Source organism: Xenopus tropicalis, chromosome 2 (assembly GCF_000004195.4).
Source record: "Xenopus tropicalis strain Nigerian chromosome 2, UCB_Xtro_10.0, whole genome shotgun sequence".
In the NCBI taxonomy this organism is placed as follows: domain Eukaryota; kingdom Metazoa; phylum Chordata; class Amphibia; order Anura; family Pipidae; genus Xenopus; species Xenopus tropicalis.
The window spans coordinates 46273957-46296889 of NC_030678.2; the positions used below are offsets into that span (position 1 = coordinate 46273957).

Below are 22933 nucleotides of genomic sequence, written 5' to 3' on the forward strand. Positions count from 1 at the left end.
CCACACCTGCAGGCCCCATTCCCTGGATGCCCCCTTTTATAGGTTATTGGCTATTTTTTGTATGTTCATTGTATACACCCATTTACTGTTCAGTGCTGCTTCCTATGTGACACATCTATTCTCTGGGAAAGACATGTGAAAAAGAATCCAGATCCATGTTGCCCACAGTGTTGATGCAGCAAAGGGCTTTAACTATGAAAACTATGCGTGAACCTGCACAGATGCAACATTACACCTCATCTGTACAATGTCCCAATACAAAGAGCAAGTAGTCACCATAAATGACTCAGACCATGACTTCATATTGCTTCATCCTACAGTAACAATGTGCATGCAGTACTACATAATTAAATGTTATGACAACTGGAAAACTGGACAGATCAACAAAAGTCTTTGCATTCATAAGCAAATTTCATGGGGTACTTCCCTTTAAATATTCTGACAATGCTGAATGAATGAAATGAAATCTGAAGAAAAGATTACACAACTGGCTATGGATTATGGGAGTTGCAGTTCTCAAGTGCTAAACAAGAGCAGATCTTCTATCCATGAATTAATGTATACTGTCAACTGTGGGTTGGACATCGTTGATCTTATGAGAATACCAAAGTCTCCATCTGTGAATATAAGGATAAGCACCCCCCTCTTTCTTATACATGCTCTCATGCACACGTGGCGTTTTTACGCTGCGTTTTTCTCAGCCTCAAAACGCCGCACAAGCCACACAGCCCCTGACTATGGTGTTTTTCAGCCTAGTACGTAGCAAATCCTGTTTCCATTGTGCTAATAGTGCGAAATAGTAAAAAACGCAGCGTATTTCCGCTAGGTCTGGCAGCTACCTTTGTGTATACATAGGAATAGCTTGCTGTGCAAATACTGGCGTATTTCGGCCAACGCTTGAAAAATCTGTGCTAAGGTGTTTTTTAGTGTATTGTGTGGTTTGCTTCGAGTCTTTTCAAGTTATTTCTATGGATGATGATATCGGGCGTTTTTCAGCCGCTGAGAGAATTAGAAAATACGCAGCGTAAAAACGCCACGTGTGGCATCAGCCTAAGGGGAAGCTAAATAGCAATAGAATAGTCTTGAAGTTACAGGGCTGTAACTACAGAGAAAGCAGACCCTGTGGTTGCAGGGGCCCAGTAAAGAAACACCTACATAATAGAATACTTGTTTTGTATTTTAGTTACATTGCTATAATGTGTTATTTCAGCAATGCTAAATAGTAACTTATTCAAAAGAATCTTGTTGGTTTGATTAAAAATTAAAGAGATGCTCTACATATCCTGTACTAACAGAATTCCAGAGCCTTTGTGCAGCAGTTTGTAACAAACAACCTGGAACACAACCAGGAACTTCTACAATATACGTGCTAATCCAGCACTAAAAGAGAAAAACAATAGAATTAAATAAGCAAACCAGGGCCTGTGTAGACACTCCCAGTTGAATAATAGGATTTATTATTATTTGATAGTTCAGTTGGGTTGGAAAAAGACCAAAGTCCATCAAGTTCAACCCTTCCAAGAGAACCCAACACACACATAAACCTATCCTGACCTATCTATACACTCACACACATAAACCATATATACCAACATCAATACTAACTGTAGATTTTAGTTTCACAATAGCCTTGAATATTATGCTTGTTCAAGATAACATACAGGCCCCTCTTATAGGCATTAACAGAATCTGCCATTACAACATCGCCCAGCAGGACATTCCACAACCACATTGCCATTTACTGTAAAGAACCACCTACACTGCATCAAAGAAAATTTCTGTTCCTCTAATCCAGGGGGCCACATTGTAATGCCAAAAAATTAGGGAGCAACAAAAGCACGAAAAAGCCTCATAGGGGTGCCAAATAAGGGCTATGATTGGCTATTTGGTAGCCCCTATGTGGACTTTAAGCCTACAGGAGGCTCTCTAAATGGTCATTACAAAAAATAAAACCCTTGGCTGGGCCTCCGAGTGACAACTAGAAACATTTACCAAACATAGAATGTCAAGTATTACTTTCCTTGAAGACCACAATAATATCAATAATAATTAAAAAGTATCCAGTTTACTGCAATTCCTGTATAATATAAAGGTACAGTATGTATTTATAAGATTCACACCATGGCTGTGGGTCTATGATCCATATCTGATAGAGGCTAGCTAGACCCACATATGGCAGATGACCTGTCTATAATATTACATCCATGACAGTGGACATACTGTGAGATGCAAAGGGGCAATTTTTGTGTTTCAGTACAACAGGCAATAATATTATGGGTGTTCTGATGGTAATATTGGAGACGGTTGTGTCCAGTAGCATGTCTTCCAACATTTACAAATAAAAAACTGAGACATTTAGGCCACATACCCAACACCCAGATACCAAACTCTGCCCTCCTTCATGTAAGCCACTAACCAATTTTTGGCCACACCACTGAGGACTGTCCCCTTAAACTTGATGTAAGTATCAGATTTGTCTCCCAGAATCTCCAGGTGTAATAAGGAATAGAATGAATAAATGGAACATGCAGTGAAGTGAGCTCGTAGGGGATAAATAGGGAATGCTTGCTCAGTCAGGGCTTTCTGTGCATATACTCCTGCATGGATAAAGGGGAATTATACACCTCTTTTTGTTTAAAAAAAAAATATATATATACCGTATATATATATCCGGTTGGTTGTAAAGCCAGCCACTGCCACTGACCGCTATGGCCTGAAAAGGGCTGATGGTGGTCCTCCTCTTCTAAGCTAATGCTTCTTTTATTTATAAAGGTGATCCTATGTGTCATGTTCACTTTCTAATACAAACAGCTAAATGTAGCTATTAGCTAAATATACTAATGTCTGTATGCCATGGGGTGACTCACAGAAATCAATGTGTAACCTACTTTCCTCTGTCCTTGTTGCTAAAGGGAGTGTGCTCAGGAGCATGATGAGGATGACTAAACAGAAAAACAAGTGGTTCTGTATTACCTCAATGATGGGTTAGGGAAGGACAAACATAAATCCGTACAGGGCTCAGTGCAGTGTCTGCTTCAGTATAATCAGTTTACCTGCAGTTCCCATTAATGTTATACTGAAAGCCCTTGAGAAGTAAATTGCGCTAGTCCAAATATGTTTTGTGGTTTTCAGTGCACCTTTCCCCATTGCAGCCCTAAGTGGTTTAGATTTGCCTTCCCTGTGCAAGGGGAATTTATTATAGCTGGTCAGAATAGCAAGGAGAAGAAATGTTGCATGTATGTACCATGCCTCTTAGTTCTAGTCCAACTCAAAGTTTGAGTCTCTGGCATAATTGGCATTTATCTCAACAAAATGACAAATCTACAGAGGTTCCCTACCCACACATTTGGCCTTATTAATAAAGCTTGGGGCAAGGTGTAAAGAGCAAATAACCAGTGCAAAGCAAAGGGGTCTCTGTTACCTATATGCAACTTCCCCACAGTTTCCCACAGTCAGTTTTGCAGAACACCACTTTCATTATTGGTACTCACTTTTGTATAGTTGCCTTCTGCACCGCTTGCAACTCCTGCCTTCCATAACGAATTGTGCACTGCTGCAACTCTTGATGCAGGGGGACCCTGGAGCCACAGCCACCTTCTGAACAGGCAGGAGCTCCAGGGTTCCCTTCATGCCCAGTGTCAATAAGCACAACAGTGTAGGCTTCACTTGCATGCCAAACACCAGAAATGAAACCAGATGGTATCCTATTTGTGACGAAATGTGTGTGGTCAGTGTCAGACTGGGGTGGTTGGGGCCCAATTGGGCTGCCACGTCAGGGCCCCCCTGCCCCACTGTTGTCAGTGAGCTGCAGACTTGGGAAGGGAGGAAAGGGGCTCCTGGGCCTGAATGTTCTTTCCTATACACAGCTATAGGAACTGCTCCTTTTCCCAATAAAGTCCAGGTAGAGCCATACAGAGATTGGATGGGTGAAGTTTGAACTTTCCTTCCAACCCATCCAATCCCAAGTAGCTCTACCGAGACATAACCTTTCCTTTGTTAGAGGGAAGAACGTGCCCCCACCTGATGGAGCTCTGGGAGCGGGACTGGGTCGGTAGGGCCAACAAGTGCAAGGTCCCACTGGGTTTTTTACCCAGGTCCCGTCGGCCCAGTCCTTTATTGTGTGCAGTTGCAGTAATTTTGTTGAATCAGGCGCAATTGTGGTAAGTGTGGCACAATTGCACTTAGCAGATTGTGACTGCAATGATGCTTGGATTCTGGGATAAACACTGCACTGTAGAGAAAAAACATGGAGATTGTGCTTGAAATTGCACTTTGCTCACTTCACTTGCGGATAAAACCATGCGCCCTTCAATCTGCACCTTACTTACTTTAGTTAATTCTCTTACCAAGCATGCTGAGGTCAAGGGTCTGATTCTTAGGAAAAACATATGCTCAGTGTTTATAAGTCTCTTTTCTCAGGTACCCTTTGTGGGCATATGCGATATACACTAAGTCCAAAAAAATGACTATGCACCTGCTCATGGAGCAGCTGGAATTAGAGGTGTCACCCCCGGCAGTGGGTTTGACTGACTTTCTCATTTAAGGGGCCACATTCTGTACCAGTTGATGCTATCCTACCATTTAGCCTACAGGACTGTATACTTGGATGGGCATAGTCTATTATTCTAGTGCGGGTCCATTTCACTTGCCAATTAAATGTGCACCAGGCAACAAGCTTTCTGCGAAAGTGATATCTTAGTAATAGTAGTCTCTAGCTTGTTGCACATGTTCTCCAGAGAAAAAAATGGACAAAATTCCAACTCATGCTTTGAAAATGAGGCCAAAAACATGAGCTAGACTGTAATTTACAAATAACAATTCCCTCATAACTTCTGGGGGATGTGCACATGAATAATGTTCCCCTTATTATGTACAAAGGCAGCAGCTTATTTATGTGTATTTAATCATAATAATTATATTCTAGTCACATTTCCAGTGCTTACACCTTGTTTTATTGTTCCTGTACCCAACCTCCCAACTTTTCCATCATATATTTATATATAAAATGTAAATATTTGTAAACACAAAAACATAATATCTAATTTTAAAGTTACAGGTTCCAACAACAAAATCTTTTTATTGGCCACCAAAGCATATGCTATCTTTCAACCCCTGCAATATATTATTTTTATCCAATTATAAGGCCACCAGTCGCCCCCCCCCCCTCCCCCAGTGAAATCGGTTGCAATGTTTTTTCCCCAGATGGGTGCGCATGTTAGGATGAAACTGCACCAGCCTGTGAGAAGAAACGATATCAGCGCAGTCCTAGCATTTTACTTAAAGGGGTACTGTCATGATTTTTATGGTATACTTTTCTAAATTACAAGGTTTGAATAGCAAATAATTAATTCTAAATCATCATTTAAAATTTTATTCTTAGTTTTAGTTGTAATATTGGTGTGTAGGCGCCATCTCAGTGCATTGTGCCTGAGTCTGAGCTTTCAGAAGGAGCCAACGCTACACATTAGAACTGCTTTCAGGTAACCTATTGTTTCTCCTACTCCCATGTAACTGGAGGAGTCCCAAGCCGGACTTGTATTTCTTACTATTGAGTGCTATTCTGATATCTATTGGGAGCTGCTATCTTGTTACCTTTTTATTGTTCTGCTGATCGGCTGCTGGGGGGGTGGGGGAAAGGGAGGGGGTTATATCACTCCAATTTGCAGCTCAGCAGTAAAGTGTGACTGAAGTTTATCAGAGCACAGGTCACATGGCTGTGGCACCCTGGAAAATGAAGAATATGGCTAGCCCCATGTGAAATTTCAAAAAATCTGCGTGTTTTTGAAAAACAGATTTCAATGCAGGATTCTGCTGGAGAAGCTCTATTAACTGATGTGTTTTGAATTTTCCATGACAGTATTCCTCTAACTTCAGCAATCCCTGTTTGCACATGTGCGCTAGACCTGTATGATCTACACTATTGTGCATGTGCAGATTGCCAAGCACCAAAGATAGAAGGAAGGAGGGTATGGAGATGCTGGCACAGTGGTTAGGTATCTTTTCCATGGGCCAAACAGGAGCACCAGCCGAACAAAAAACTCAGCAGTCTGTTTCACTGGGGGGTGCCTAACCTAGTAAAATAGACTTTACATGCCCTTTAAAAGTTCTCAATAGAGAAGAATGGCAATGGGTTTACAGCACAGATAAATGAATAAGGCATAAGATATACAGAAGGTAAGAAAAGAGGCAGGATTAAGGTGGCCATACACTATAAAACCCAAACAAGCAGATCTGTCCCCCAATATGCCTACCTAAGGTGGGTGATATCATTGTAATGAGATATTTGTGCATCGTTTGGTGTAGCAGCACCATGGATATTTGATTGTAATTGTAACGTGTATGGCCACCTTTACTTTAATGTGTAGGTGCCAATCTAAAAGGCTCAAAAAACAGGCACAATGCAGAATTTCCATCCCTGAATAATTGCTGCAGGTCTAGGCAGTCTGTTTTTGAGTACATAGACCTGAGGCTACCCCCATGAATACGGAGCTGTCTGCAGTTAGCTGTTACGTGAAGGAACTGCCTATAAGTCACTGACTTGATCTGTTGATGAAGTTAATAGAGGTGATTTCTTGCCATCCCCACAGCATACCCTGGCTGTGACCTTACCCCACTTCAATATGTTCCTTGCTCCCCCTTGTCTGGGGTATAAATACAAGTGACTCAAAACAAATTCCAGTAGGGCTGAAAGATTTGGCATTGAACAGTGGCTCAGTTATGAGTTCATGCCCAATGAGGGAACTATCTGCAATGAGTTTGTATGTTCCCTTTGTGTGTGTGTGTTCCTACCGTGTGCTCTGGTTTCCTCCCACACAGCAAATCCATACAAGCAGGTTAATTGGCTCCTCATGAAAATGACCATAGTATGCGTGTGTGATGTGTTGTGTTAATGTGATAGTGACCGTAGATTGCGTGTTCCACTGTGTGAGACACTGATGTGCAAAGATCAGAAGTGTAAATGTTTCAGCGCTATATAAATAGAGTTAAGTGTGAAGGGGGGGGGGGGGGATAAGTAGCCTTGAAAGGTTGAATTCAGTAACTCAGTAATCCAGTGACTATTTCAGTAAGTAAAAAAAAACACTTTTTACAGCTTCATAAATAGGCCCCTAGAACTGAGAAAATACTGTAATTGAGCAGAGACAATGAGGAGCATATGCTGTGCTGCCATAAGCATTAGGTACATCCAGTGACTTCTATGTAAGCCCCAACCTCCTTTGTTCCAAGCGCCTGCTCCCATCAGTCAGAGGATAAAGGGGTGGCAGAGAGGAGCTGGTGCAACCGTGTTCTTCAAGCCACGCTTTCCACTTCCGCAGTCAATACTGAGATGGTGATAAGCTTTTATGATGTACAGCAGAACAGCTGTGTGAAAAGCACACAAGTACCAAAACCCATCTGCTGAGTGATGTGAGAGGCTGGATGTGCTTTCATGCCAGTGATTACCATAAATACATTACTACTTCCATTCAGCTGGGCCAACACTCTTATGAGGAAATAGTAGAGTCATTAATTTGATTTAAATATGGATACTTTCAAGCTAAATACTGTATACATAATTACTACCCACCGAATCACTGTACTGGCAGGAGAGAGAGGAAAATGGATGGATCAGCGGATAGTTTGCCACAAAGGGCTCAATATGAAAAGGGGTGCCACAAAGAGAGAGAGAGACAATGTATTTAAGATACATGCTGACTGGCAATGCATTCTAAAAGTAATAAGTGCAATATGTATAAAAGGGAATATGGACTAATATTGGTACAAAATAAGTGCAGCACATGTATAAAACTAAACTAATTTCTATGTATGTGGAGAGCAACCTCTGTGCAACATTTACTTGTTCTTTTATGCACAATGCAAACATTTGAACCAGGGTTCCCACACAATGGGGCGAGCTAAACTGAGTAGATAGTACCATGGGAATATGAACTCCATGAGAGGCCATGGTATAATACTGTACCACACATAATTCTTGATTAAATGGAGGATGACACTGACTGTACCCCATATCTGTAAATCGCAGGAAAGCAGTGTACCTTTCTCTTAGCACTGCTAATTGTACAGCATTTCCTTTTGTGTTTAGAAGGCTGAGTTCTTCACACTGTCACTTCTCTTTGGTAAACCCATTTACAGAGATCCCATGAATTTCTCATCATGTCAGAGCTTTTCCCTCCCTTATACAGCCCTCTGGGGGAATTCAGTCATTCAAGTATTTCCATCAGGGTAATAAGATACTGCCTTGAAATATTTAGCTAAGATACTTAGCAGGCTGTTAGATTAAGTAAATACCAATTCAGCTACAACAGTCGAAACAATGTGTATCTGGCACACTGTCCTATAGGCTTTTTGCAATGGAAATATTACCCATGGGCACTCTGTATTGAGAAAACAAGTTATTTCAGGCCAAGACCTATGAAGTTCTGGGGATAACCCATCGCTTACTGGGGATTGTTCCACCTCATATTCATGCCATGGTATTTTCTATTCTGTTGCTCAGTGCTAAGTGTGTAATGTGAAGTGCAGAGACTCATGCCTGGGAAGAAAACAATCATACCTCTAAGCCATAAGGAAAAAGAATTGCAGGTAACAAGATCCCTGAACAGTGGCTTGGGGGTAACGAAGGAAAAGCTGAAATTCAAAACCTATGAAATCGCTTGATGTGACCTGAAAGGAAGACCAAGTACTAAACAACTGCTTTTTCAACTGTTTTTAAATCCTGACAAAACACCCTTTGCACCAGCACCCTAAAGCTGGCCATACAACGGCAGATTTCAGCTGTTGATTTGGGTCCTTCAGGCCAATTTGGCATCTTATCTGCCCATGTATAGGCACCCCTGGCAGGCCTCCCCGACCAACTGTATCCTTGAACCTGGATACAGATTGGCGATTACATGCTAAGGGGATTAAATGCTAAAGCCTGCCTACTCTATACTACACACTTGGGTTAATATTTTACACAGTGGGTTAAATGCTTTAGGATTCTATAATTTCCTTCCTATTTTCCAGGGGCATTCCAACCTGTGGCCATCTATAACTATAAATAGGAACAGTAAACACTTTGTTAAGAGCACTGAAGAAACAGGATGCATTAAGAGTAAAGTCACTGATTAGCAGAGTGTACCGTCCAATTTAAGTTGGGACAGAAGGTAAATGCACCCAAGGCTCGGCCGCTGCCCCCACCCATAGCCCAACGTCATTGCGTGATGACATTAGGGGTGGGGTTATTGCTTCTGTCAGACACAATTCCGAGGGTTTCTGCCCGGTTTTCAGAATATTAAAAAAACCGGGCAGAAGGTTTTGACCTGTACAGCTAATTTTTTTTAAGGGGATATCCGGGTCAAACCGGAACAGGTGGCAACCCTAGCCAGGGCTGCCCAAATGCCCAGTGGCGGGATGTGGTCCTCCAAAGGTTTTTTATGGTTTGCTTTAGGGCTCCAGAGACTTCATTGTATGACACCATCATTTTAATATAATCTGGTCCTCAGAGAAGCTGTATGAGAATGAATCTGGCCTCTACATGTAATAAGTTGGACAGCACTGCTCTAAGCCATGTCACTTGTGCCTGCCCCGGTCTTGAGTTTAATGTATGGGGCATCCATTTCTTTGTGGCTGCCTTCCAGCTGTTACATTGTAAATAGTTACAGAGTTTTATAGTTATTTTAAAACAAAAGCAAAAGTCCAAATGACCCACAGTGCACAATATACACATACATACCTATCTTAACACTCACATATATAAACTATACATCCACCAATACCTATACCAAATAACTGTAGCTCTTAAGACCTATAAATAAATCACCCAGGCCCCTCTTAAAGGCATTACCAGAATCTGCCATAACAACATCACTAGGAAGGGCATTCCACAACCTCACTGCCCTCACTGTGAAAAACCCCCTACGCTGCTTCAAATGGAAGTTTTAAAGGGGGGGCCTCTGGTGTCCCCTGTTGCTAAACTACAACTCCCAGTATTAACACTGTGTAGATCACAAAAAACTGGAGCTTTACACCCCTGGTTTCCATCAGTTCTGCATACAGCTATTGCTTTTATAACTTATATATAGAATAAGAAACCAATTCCTTTTATGCCAGAATATTTTACTATTTTACCCGGGCCCATGTGCCTCTCAAGCAACAGTATGTGACCGCTCTCCTAGTGCCCCCCTTTCTGTGTTTCCTTCTTGTGGAACAGAATCCTATTTACTGTATTTAGAATTTAACTCAATAATCTATAAATCAAGTTCTTTCCAGCCTCTATCACTTGCATTTGAGCCTCTAAGTCTTTGATTGACAGCTCTCCACACATCCATATGAACTCCCCTCTCTGTGCAGGAGATGAAGCTGTCTCTCTCCCTCTCTCACAGCAGCAGGAGCAGTCTGTCTCTGTTCTCCATTAGGAAGCACTAGCAGAAGCAGACATACATGTAACCCTCCCCCAGCACAGAGAACAACATCTGCCTGAAAGGACCATCAGCTGCTTCATACTGTAACCTCTATAAATAATGCAGGAGAGCAGCAGGACCCAGGCAAGCTCTCTCAGCCCCGGGCGAGCTCTCTCAGCCCCGGGCGAGCTCTCTCAGCCCCGGGCAAGCTCTCTCAGCCCCGGGCAAGCTCTCTCAGCCCCGGGCAAGCTGAGGCGCATAAATCCTGTGAGGAGCAGAGAGCGGCGGGGCTTGCAGCTAAACAGGATTACATGAGCGATGCACATAATTACAGGCACTTACACACGGGCAGATGCTTCCATGGAACACATTATACCGCACAAAGGAAAGGGGGAAGAGATAGGAAAACGGCAGCCAGAAATGATCCATCAGTACAGTGAGTGGGTTTATCCATTCTATAGGCAGAGACCCCCGCCCCCCAACACCTGACAGCCCCCTCTCATTCAGATCGGCCAGCATAAGGAGAAATGTGCAGGTTCCATATAAACCCCGGGGGGAGGTTTGCAATACAAAGCACTTACTCTGTGAAGGGAATCATTTCTGTCCTCTGGGTGCGCTGGGGATTTAATTCCTGTGCTTTGCTGTCAGCATGGTCCCACTATCCCTCTCCCTGTAGCGAGAATAACACATCCCCAGCCATGAGCACCTTCCCCAAATCCCTTTCTTGTTTTCCACACCCCCAGCTGGGGGCGGAGCCCAGATTCGCACAGCGCTGCCTACTGACTCCCGGCTCAGCCTACTGACCCCCCTCAGCCTACTGACCCCCCCTCAGCCTACTGACCCCCCCCTCAGCCTACTGACCCCCCTCAGCCTACTGACCCCCCCTCACCCTACTGACCCCCCTCAGCCTACTGACCCCCCTCACCCTACTGACCCCCCCTCAGCCTACTGACCCCCCCTCACCCTACTGACCCCCCCCTCAGCCTACTGACCCCCCCCTCAGCCTACTGACCCCCTCAGCCTACTGACCCCCCCCTCAGCCTAATGACCCCCCCCTCAGCCTACTGACCCCCCCTCAGCCTACTAACATCCCCTCAGCCTACTGACCCCCCCTCAGCCTACTGACCCCCCCTCAGCCTACTAACATCCCCTCAGCCTACTGACCCCCCCTCAGCCTACTGACCCCCCCCCTCAGCCTACTGACCCCCCCTCACCCTACTGACCCCCCTCAGCCTACTGACCCCCCTCACCCTACTGACTCCCCCTCAGCCTACTGACCCCCCTCACCCTACTGACTCCCCCTCAGCCTACTGACCCCCCCTCACCCTACTGACTCCCCCCTCAGCCTACTGACCCCCCCTCAGCCTACTGACCCCCCTCACCCTACTGACTCTCCCCTCAGCCTACTGACCCCCCCTCACCCTACTGACTCCCCCCTCAGCCTACTGACCCCCCCTCAGCCTACTGACCCCCCTCACCCTACTGACTCCCCCCTCAGCCTACTGACCCCCCTCACCCTACTGACTCCCCCCTCAGCCTACTGACCCCCCCTCACCCTACTGACTCCCCCCCTCAGCCTACTGACCCCCCCTCACCCTACTGACTCCCCCCTCAGCCTACTGACCCCCCCTCACCCTACTGACTCCCCCCTCAGCCTACTGACCCCCCTCACCCTACTGACTCCCCCCCCTCAGCCTACTGACCCCCCCTCACCCTACTGACTCCCCCCTCAGCCTACTGACCCCCCTCACCCTACTGACTCCCCCCTCAGCCTACTGACCCCCCCTCACCCTACTGACTCCCCCCTCAGCCTACTGACCCCCCCTCACCCTACTGACTCCCCCCCCCTCAGCCTACTGACCCCCCCTCAGCCTACTGACCCCCCCTCACCCTACTGACCCCCCCTCACCCTACTGACTCCCCCCCCTCAGCCTACTGACCCCCCCCCCCTCACCCTACTGACTCCTGGCTCAGCCTACTGACCCCCCCTTCACCCTACTGACTCCCCCCCTCACCCTACTGACTCCCCCCTCAGCCTACTGACCCCCCCTCAGCCTACTGACCCCCCCCTCACCCTACTGACTCCCGGCTCAGCCTACTGACCCCCCTTCACCCTACTGACTCCCCCCTCAGCCTACTGACCCCCCCCTCACCCTACTGACTCCCCCCTCAGCCTACTGACCCCCCCCTCACCCTACTGACTCCCCTCTCAGCCTACTGACCCCCCCCCCTCACCCTACTGACCCCCCTCAGCCTACTGACCCCCCCCTCACCCTACTGACTCCCCCCTCAGCCCAGTCTGCCAGCTCAGCCTACTGACTCCCAGCTCAGCGCAGTGACTCCCAGCTTAGCCTACTGACTCCCAGCTTAGCCTACTGACTTCTGGCTCAGCCTACTGACTCTCAGCACTGCCTAGTGACTCCCTGCTCAGCCTACAGACTCCCTGCTCAGCCTACTGATTCCCAGCTCAGCCTACTGACTTTCAGCACTGCCTAGTGACTCCCAGCTCAGCCTACTGACTCCCAGCTCAGCCCAGTGACTCCCAGCTTAGCCTACTGACTCCCAGCTTAGCCTACTGACTCCCAGCTTAGCCTACTGACTTCTGGCTCAGCCTACTGACTCTCAGCACTGCCTAGTGACTCCCTGCTCAGCCTACTGACTTCTGGCTCAGCCTACTGACTCTCAGCACTGCCTAGTGACTCCCTGCTCAGCCTACAGACTCCCTGCTCAGCCTACTGACTCCCAGCTTAGCCTACTGACTTCTGGCTCAGCCTACTGACTTCTGGCTCAGCCTACTGACTCTCAGCACTGCCTAGTGACTCCCTGCTCAGCCTACTGACTTCTGGCTCAGCCTACTGACTCTCAGCACTGCCTAGTGACTCCCTGCTCAGCCTACTGACTCTCAGCACTGCCTAATGACTCCCTGCTCAGCCTACAGACTCCCTGCTCAGCCTATTGATTCCCAGCTTAGCCTACAGACTTTCAGCACTGCCTAGTGACTCCCAGCTCAGCCTACTGACTCCCAGCTCAGCCCAGTGACTCCCAGCTTACCCTACTGACTCCCAGCTTAGCCTACTGACTTCTGGCTCAGCCTAATGACTCTCAGCTTAGCCTACTGACTCCCAGCTTAGCCTACTGACTTCTGGCTCAGCCTACTGACTTCTGGCTCAGCCTACTGACTCTCAGCACTGCCTAGTGACTCCCTGCTCAGCCTACTGACTTCTGGCTCAGCCTACTGACTCTCAGCACTGCCTAGTGACTCCCTGCTCAGCCTACTGACTCTCAGCACTGCCTAATGACTCCCTGCTCAGCCTACAGACTCCCTGCTCAGCCTATTGATTCCCAGCTTAGCCTACAGACTTTCAGCACTGCCTAGTGACTCCCAGCTCAGCCTACTGACTCCCAGCTCAGCCCAGTGACTCCCAGCTTACCCTACTGACTCCCAGCTTAGCCTACTGACTTCTGGCTCAGCCTAATGACTCTCAGCTTAGCCTACTGACTCCCAGCTTAGCCTACTGACTTCTGGCTCAGCCTACTGACTCTCAGCACTGCCTACTGACTCCCAGCTTAGCCTACTGACTTCTGGCTCAGCCTACTGACTCTCAGCACTGCCTAGTGACTCCCAGCTTAGCCTACTGACTTCTGGCTCAGCCTACTGACTCTCAGCACTGCCTAGTGACTCCCTGCTCAGCCTACAGACTCCCTGCTCAGCCTACTGATTCCCAGCTCAGCCTACTGACTTTCAGCACTGCCTAGTGACTCCCTGCTCAGCCTACAGACTCCCTGCTCAGCCTACTGATTCCCAGCTCAGCCTACTGACTCTCAGCACTGCCTAGTGACTCCCTGCTCAGCCTACAGACTCCCTGCTCAGCCTACTGACTTTCAGCACTGCCTAGTGACTCCCAGCTCAGCCTATTGACTCCCAGCTTAGCCTACTGACTCCCAGCTTAGCCTACTGACTTCTGGCTCAGCCTACTGACTCTCAGCACTGCCTAGTGACTCCCTGCTCAGCCTACTGACTTCTGGCTCAGCCTACTGACTCTCAGCACTGCCTAGTGACTCCCTGCTCAGCCTACAGACTCCCTGCTCAGCCTACTGACTTTCAGCACTGCCTAGTGACTCCCAGCTCAGCCTATTGACTCCCAGCTCAGCCCAGTGACTCCCAGCTTAGCCTACTGACTCCCAGCTTAGCCTACTGACTTCTGGCTCAGCCTACTGACTCTCAGCACTGCCTAGTGACTCCCTGCTCAGCCTACAGACTCCCTGTTCAGCCTACTGACTCCCAGCTTAGCCTACTGACTTCTGGCTCAGCCTACTGACTCTATGCACTGCCTAGTGACTCCCTGCTCAGCCTACTGACTTCTGGCTCAGCCTACTGACTCTCAGCACTGCCTAGTGACTCCCTGCTCAGCCTACAGACTCCCTGCTCAGCCGATTGATTCCCAGCTTAGCCTACTGACTTTCAGCACTGCCTAGTGACTCCCAGCTCAGCCTACTGACACCCTGCTCAGCCTACAGACTCCCTGCTCAGCCTACTGATTCCCAGCTTAGCCTACTGACTTTCAGCACTGCCTAGTGACTCCCAGCTCAGCCCAGTGACTCCCAGCTTAGCCTACTGACTCCCAGCTTAGCCTACTGACTTCTGGCTCAGCCTACTGACTCTCAGCACTGCCTACTGACTCCCAGCTTAGCCTACTGACTTCTGGCTCAGCCTACTGACTCTCAGCACTGCCTAGTGACTCCCAGCTTAGCCTACTGACTCCCTGCTCAGCCTACTGATTCCCAGCTTAGCCTACTGACTTTCGGCACTGCCTACTGACTTCAAGCTCAGCCTACTTACTCCCAGCACTGCCTAGTGACTGCCAGCTCAGCCTACTGACTCCCAGCTCAGCCCAGTGACTCCCAGCTCAGCCAAGTGACTCCAAGCTCAGTCCAGTGACTCCCAGCTTAGCCTACTGACTCAGCACTACCTAGTGACTCCCTGCTCAGCCTACTGACCCCCTCCCCACCCTAATGTCTCCCTGCTCAGCCTACTGACCCCCCCTCGCCCTACCGACTCCCCTCTCAGCCTACTGACCCCCCCCTCGCCCTACTGACTCTCAGCTCAGCCTACTGACCCCCCTCAGCCTACTGACTCCCCCCTTAGCCTACTGACTCCCAGCTCAGCCTACTGACTCCCTGCTCAGCCTACTGACCCCCCTCTCACCCTACTGACTCCCCCCTCAGCCTACTGACTCCCCCCATAGCCTACTGACTCCCAGTTCATCCTACTGACACTCAGCACTATCTAGTGACTCCCAGCTCAGCCCAGTGACTCACCCCTCAGCTTACTGACTCCCAGCTCAACCTACTTACTCCCAGCACTACCTAGTGACTCCCAGCTCAGCCTACTGACTCCCAGCTCAGCCCAGTGACTCCCAACTCAGCCCAGTGGCTCCCATCTCAGCCCAGTGACTGCCAGCTCAGCCCAGTGACTGCCAGCTCAGCCTACTGACTCCCAGCTCAGCCCAGTGACTCCCAGCTCAGCCAAGTGACTCCCAGCTTTGCCCAGTGACTCTCAGCTTAGCCTACTGACTCCCAGCTTAGCCTACTGACTTCTGGCTCAGCCTACTGACTCTCAGCACTGCCTAGTGACTCCTGGCTCAGCCTACTGACTCCCAGCTCAGCCCAGTGACTCCCTGCTCAGCCTACAGACTCCTTGCTCAGCCTACTGATTCCCAGCTTAGCCTACTGACTTTCAGCACTGCCTAGTGACTCCCAGCTCAACCTACTGACTCTCCGATCAGCCTATTGACTCCCAGCTCAGCCTACTTACTCCCAGCACTGCCCAGTGACTCCCAGCTCAGCCTACTGACTCCCAGCTCAGCCCAGTGGCTCCCATCTCAGCCCAGTGACTCCCTGCTCAGCCTACTGACTCCCAGCTCAGCCTACTAACTCTCAGCTCAGCCCAGTGAATCCCAGCTTAGCCTACTGACTTCAAGCACAGCCTACTTACTCCCAGCACCGCCTAGTGACTGCCAGCTCAGCCTACTGACTCCCAGCTCAGCCCAGTGACTCCCAGCTCAGCCAAGTGACTCCCAGCTCAGTCCAGTGACTCCCAGCTTAGCCTACTGACTCAGCACTGCCTAGTGACTCCCTGCTCAGCCTACTGACCCCCTCCCCACCCTACTGACTCCTAGCTCAGCCTTCTGACTTCCAGCTCAGGCTACTGACTCTCCCCTTAGCCTACTGACTCCCAGCTTAGCCCAGTGACTTCCTGCTCAGCCTACTGACTCCCAGCACTGCCTACTTACTCCCAACACTGCCTATTGACTCCCAGCTCAGCCTATTGACTCCCAGCTCAGCCTATTGACTCCCAGCTCAGCCTAGTGACTCCCAGCTCAGCCTATTGATTCTAATTTTACAGCTACTCACAGCGGTGCAAACTGATTCTCTGCACAGCCTACCCAGCTGCTGATCAGCAGAAGAATGCAAATGAGGGGCAGCTTATAGCAGCTCCAAGTAAATATCAGAATAGCACTCAATAATAAGAAATCCAAGTCCGGCTTGGGACTCTTCCTTCTGAAAGCTCAGGCACAAAGCACTGAGATGGCACCTACACATCAATATTACAAATGAAAAAAAATATCATGTTTTTTGACTGAAACTATGTGAATTGCCATTAATGATTATGTTTAATAAAAAGAAGTTACAAAAAAAAAAAATATATATATATACATTTGTTGATTCAAGAATAAAATGTTAAATGGTAGAATTAAATATTTGCTATGTACACATTGTAACTTAGAAGTAAATAGTACACCATAAAACTTATGACAGAATCCCTTTAATGACTCTCAGTATTACCAACCAACTGCCAACTTGCTCTCAGAACTGCAGATTTCCAACACACCCTGCAGCCTCATAATTCCCAACCCTCCTATAACTCCCAACACAGCCAACTGACTCTCAGTATTGGCAAGGGTTACGACCTGTTTGGTTTTGACCCAGAAAGCCAGTTTTTCCAAGAGACTGTGTAGGTCAAAACCTTCTGCCCGGCTTTCAACATTCTGAAAGCTGGACAGAAACCATAACAATTGTGTCCTGACGGACACAATAATCCCGCCCCTGACATCATCAAGCAGAAAGAAACATCATCACATGATGGCACTGCAGGATGATGTCAGTGGTTTGCGTGATGACATTAGCAACACACCTCGCTGACATTATCATGCACTCCCCTTTGTCCAGGTGGTGGGATTGTTTTCCACTGAGAATTTACTGAAATAAAAGGGATGGGGGACTCACTGGGAAATCCTACTAGAGGTTATGGTGAGGATGCACTGAAAGATCTTGTATTTGAGGAATCTCATATAAATATGTATGCAAAAATGCATTGTTCATATGGGACGCCTTTTTCAATAAAGTGGCTGTAGTGAAGATGAATGTGTAGTCCCCCAGGAAGAAGATGGGGCTCTGCTCTCTACTTTTCATTATTTCTCAGTGGCAACTGCATTTAATATTATGGATCTGAGGGCACTAAAACATTAACTATGGGATCTGAATAAATCCCCAGAAGAGGACTTGTACTTTACAGATATTGGAAATAATTTATCACAATAGAATCACAGAAATATTCAGGCAAAATATATATTAGTCTTGTTAGTATGGAAAGCAGTAGAGTAGCACCCTCATCTCTTATCTGAAAACCTGATATGCAGAAAGCTTAATATTACATCTCCTATCCAGTCCATTTTAAGCAAGTCATTTTATCTACACATTTTTATTCTCCTCTGGAATAATAAAGTAATTGGCAGGGGGGAGCAGTGGATATGCTCCTATATGCTTCAGGGTTTAGCTGCATTGATAGGGACAGCTTTGGCCTGGTTACATTTTCACTACCACAGGCGACAAATCTCCCAAAAATTGCCTCCCTTTGCATTTTCCCACAGTTTACTCCGCATATACCTTTAGGGTGAAGGCACAAGGTAAGAATTGTTTCCTGAAAAGGACATAGTAAAAAATTAAATTTGCCGCAAATAAATATTAATTTATTCATCAATATTAATGTTATAATGTTATACTATGGCAAGTCATTTTTAGAGAAAACAAAACATTTTTTCAATAGGACACACACTGTATTGGGTAGCTTTGCTCACTGAATATGTTTAACACTTAAAGCCTGTTGTCAAACGAAAAAAATCACCTGCCATTTCCTTATTGATGCCAATAGGATAAGCATCAAAATCATTTTGCAGAATTAGTTCTTGAAACCTTGCCTGTTGTGGGGGAAATGTATATTCTATTTTAAAGAGAAAGCAAAGGCTGGAATACTGGAATAATCACAACATCAATTTAATTTAATCAGTTTACTTAAGTTTTTCTAAACGAACCAGTTTGAAGACTCTTCAAAGATCAAAGATCAGCGCAAGTTGGGTGGTTAGAGGATAATGACCTGTGCAGATGGCTGTCTTGAATGGTGATTGGGATGCAAGAGGCTACAGTAGAAAGGAGAGAAAAAGAGGCTTCTCTCTGAAAGTGGCAGAACTGCAGTTGATAAAAGACAAATTGCAATGTGTGCCATAAGGGCTCTGGTACAAGGGGAGATTAGTCGCCCGCGGCAAAACTCCCTGCTCACGGGCGACTAATCTCCCCGAGTTGCCTTCCCCCTGCCATCCCACCGGCGAACATGTAAGTCGCCGGCGGGATGGCAGACGCGGCGGGGCAATTTCGGGAAATCGCCGAAAAAGACTCGCGAGTCTTTTTCGGCGATTTGCGCGAAATCGCGCCGCCGGTGGGATGGCAGGGGGAAGGCAACTCGGGGAGATTAGTTGCCCGCGAGCAGGGAGTTTTGCCGCGGGCGACTAATCTCCCCGTGTACCAGAGCCCTAAGCCTGAGCAACTCATTCATGCAATTTGCTCCAAGGTATTTAATTTATCAAGAGGAAAGTGCTAAGAACAGGGAGAGCGCTGGTGTTTTCTGTTGTATTAGGGTGAAGACACATGGAGCTGCTTAGTAGCTACTTGTCATGGCTACTAAATGCCAGGAAATAACCTGCCATAGACAATAGTGAGAATTGCCTCTGCTACGCACACATAGAGACAATTATCAGAAAATGATCAGCATCGTCTATTTCAGTAGCTGCTACAAAGTAACTCCATGTGTCTTCACCCTTAAGCTTTCACTACATGCATGTTAATTTCATATACTTCATATACATGGAAACTTCTTGTTTTATCCCTTTCTACACAGATATACAGCATACAGAATCTTTTACATGTATGCATAACAATAATGCACCCCTGATAAAAAATATAAGGATATTAGAGCTCACAGGCCCAGTGTTTTATGCAAGCTAACCATTTAATATATATACTACTGGTCTAGTAACCCAAGCCACCAATCAGCAAGGAGCAATTAATGGTCACCTGATTGAAAGTAAACATCTAATCATATTATCAGAATACACAAGTTTTGTTGATTTACGAGACACAAGTGACATCAACAAGCATGTAGTATAATAGTTGTCCTCACTGGTATATCAGAATTCTCAAAACTACATTTGTAGTTTGTTTGGATACATTTTTTAAGCTGAACTGCAGCCCTTTGCTACATGAGTGCTGGTATATCTTGTGAATACGTATCTAGACAGACAGATACAAATAAAACTTACCACAACATAAAGAGTCCTAGCTCATCAGAAAATGAAGAACTCTTTTCTCAGTGCCACTTGTTAAAAGATTTGTGGGTCCCTAGGGACCTGCATTATACAGGAAAGTTGAGGGGATTTAAGGTATTATTCACCTCTGCAGTTATAAGAAGCTTCCACCCTCTGCATAGAGTACGGGTGATGGGTCCCCAGGGAGCCCAAAACATTTATAAACACCCACAGCATTCCAAACGTGGAGAGTTTATATCCAAACATAGTAATATATTGAATTTGAAAAATTGCCTTGAGACCTTTAGATTAGTCCTAACTAGCTTCTAGTTGATATAGATTGATAGTTGATATAGAGCAGAGGTTTTCAGACTTTTGAAGTATAAGTTGCCCTTGTGGAACAACATTTGATCAGTGCTCGCCTCACCTTAAAACTAGGCTTAAAATACAGGAATACATTGTTATGTCATTTATACTGCTATTGTGCTAAAAGCTCATCCTATATTTCTTGAATCAGGATTTTAATGAATGTATAAGAAGCTAACCAGCACCCCAATATACACCCTAGCAGGTGGTAATCTTCCACCTAATCTGCATTACATGGGTAAGATGTTTTCTGGGCTCTAATAGCATCGATTGGCTTGGGTAACATAGGGAAACCATGACTATGAAGATTTTCATTCATCCAGGCCATGGTATATCTAGTATAAATAAATCTAAAGCAACTGGACTTGTTTAGTAATCATTGAAGACGTTTCACTACTCATCCAATTAGCTTCTTCAGTCACAACTGAAGAAGCTGCTCGATTGAGTAGTGAAACGTCTTCACTGATTACTTAACAAGTCCAGTTGCTTTAGATTTATTTATCCCAGATGTAGTGAAACCATGTTTTTCTGCTCTATTAAGGCAGAGGTGGATGTTTTATATGGGGAGAAGGGGACATTTTTGCAGATAATAGTATGAGATAGACTTCTGTCGGGTGGTGAAGGACTCACCAAGGCAAATAAAGGAGGGTCAGGATACAGGAAGGGGTCAGAACCAGTAATCAGATCAAAGTCTGAGCTAAGTAGCAAGGGGCAATCAGAAGGCAAGGTCAAGAGTCAATCTGAGGTCAGTTACCAAAGCAAGCATAAGGGATGTCAGAAAGGCACAGGAACAAAGCCAAGAATATGTCAGACTGTCAGTCTGTTTGCAGTATGGCCTCTGTGTCAAATTTGCTTTGACACAAGATAATTTCTCTAAGGTAACTATTACCCCATGGGATGTCATATTCCAAAGAAAGAGTGTTAACTTTTCCTGCATGGGGTAGTGTATCTCCTAGGGGACTACTACTGGGGCATTATTTAGAACATATACATATTAGGGATAAATAGGTTTACTCTGCCCCATTCAGTAACAGATGGACTGTTCAATATGGCTTTAGATGCTTTCAATTTCTGAGTAATAGGAAGTGTATTCCAGCATACCAATTGTTAAGTATTGGAGAGAATTGCATTCCCAGGTACCAGAAGAGATACTCTTTGAATTTGGGGATCTGCCACATCATTTGGATGATTGATCAAATGGAAAAAAATCTGTATTTGGATCAATTTTTACATAAGCTTTTTAGTGAAACTTTCAAAGTATCTGAAAATTTCTAATAGAGTAGAAGTGCGTTTTCTGTATAAAGCAGTATTGTTTCTTCAGCAGAAAACAAGCTCCCCTTCCCAAACGTAGATTTGATCATACCACTTACCTTAATTTGGGCAGTGGGATTATTATATCAGTTGTATCCACTTAATAAAGTGATTGACAAAGCTAAATTTCTTGTAGATAATTGCCATTGTACAGAATTTCTTAAAGGTAACTCTTACCCTATTCCCTGGGTTGTTATGGGGTCCTTGCATTTTAAAATATACTTGCTCTCAGTAGATTATTTGTGTGACATTAGATCTTAGCCACGTGGCTAGCACCTGGTATGATGCACAAAGATCTGGATCCTTGCCCTCTTTCTCAAATCAGTATGAATAGAAGAATAAGGGAAGGTAATCTTGTATATATGCCTTAAGTAGTGGGTCATTTTTTTCCCATATGCCTCTTAACCCCTCAATTGAAAGGCCACCAGACGCTGGGAATTTAGCACAGGCTGTCACTAGTGATGAGCGAATCTGTCCCGTTTTGCTTAGCCGAAAAATTCGCAAAATGGTGGAAACACGTACATTTTTTTGTTGCCCATGTCTTTTTTTGTTGCGCGTCTTATTTTTGCCATGTCCGCGCCTATTTTTTTTATGTGTGACGAATTTTGCAGAGGAAGTTTCGTAAAACTATTCGCCAATAACAAAATGCGGAAATTCACTACTAATCCATAACTGGATACCTGGATTGGAAACGAACATTTTGCGACTTTTTCGTATTTTTTGCGAATTTTTCAGCGTCTTTACGTTTTTTGCGTAAAAACGCAAGTTTTTCGTAGCCATTACGAAAGTTGCGCAAAGTCGCGATTTTTTCGTAGCGTTAACACTTGCGCGCAAAGTCGCGCCTTTTTCATAGTGTTAAAACTTAAAAGGCGCAACGTTTCGCGCAAGTTTTAACGCTACGAAAAAATCGCTACTTTGCGCAACTTTCGTAATGGCTACGAAAAACTCGCGTTTTTACGCAAAAATCGTAAAGACGCCGAAAAAAATCGCGTTTTTACGCAAAAATCGTAAAGACGCTGAAAAAATAGCAAAATTACCGATCATTACGAAAAAAACGCAATCGGACGCATTCGGCCCGTTCGTGGGTTAGTAAATGTGCCCCTAAGTGTTGTTATAGGCCTGTCCAGGTAATTAGAATTTACTATTTGTAACCTTGGCAAAGACATAAAATCTAGGAAAACACTCAGTTCCATTGAAAATATTTTATAATATGGGCAGATATGGCTTAGGAAAAATTAA

At 45.8% G+C, this 22933-nt stretch overlaps 1 protein-coding gene across 2 annotated transcripts in view; it reads right to left on the reverse strand.

The window, feature by feature from the left end:
- Window positions 1-11111, reverse strand: part of sh2b2 (SH2B adaptor protein 2) — a 51581-nt gene extending 40470 nt beyond the window's left edge. For both annotated transcript variants that reach the window (XM_004911650.4, XM_002942266.5), the window contains exon 1: window positions 10961-11111. The gene's annotated coding sequence lies outside the window, so the exon portion shown is untranslated. The remainder of the gene's footprint in view (window positions 1-10960) is intronic.
- Between the last annotated feature and the right edge of the window lie 11822 nt (window positions 11112-22933).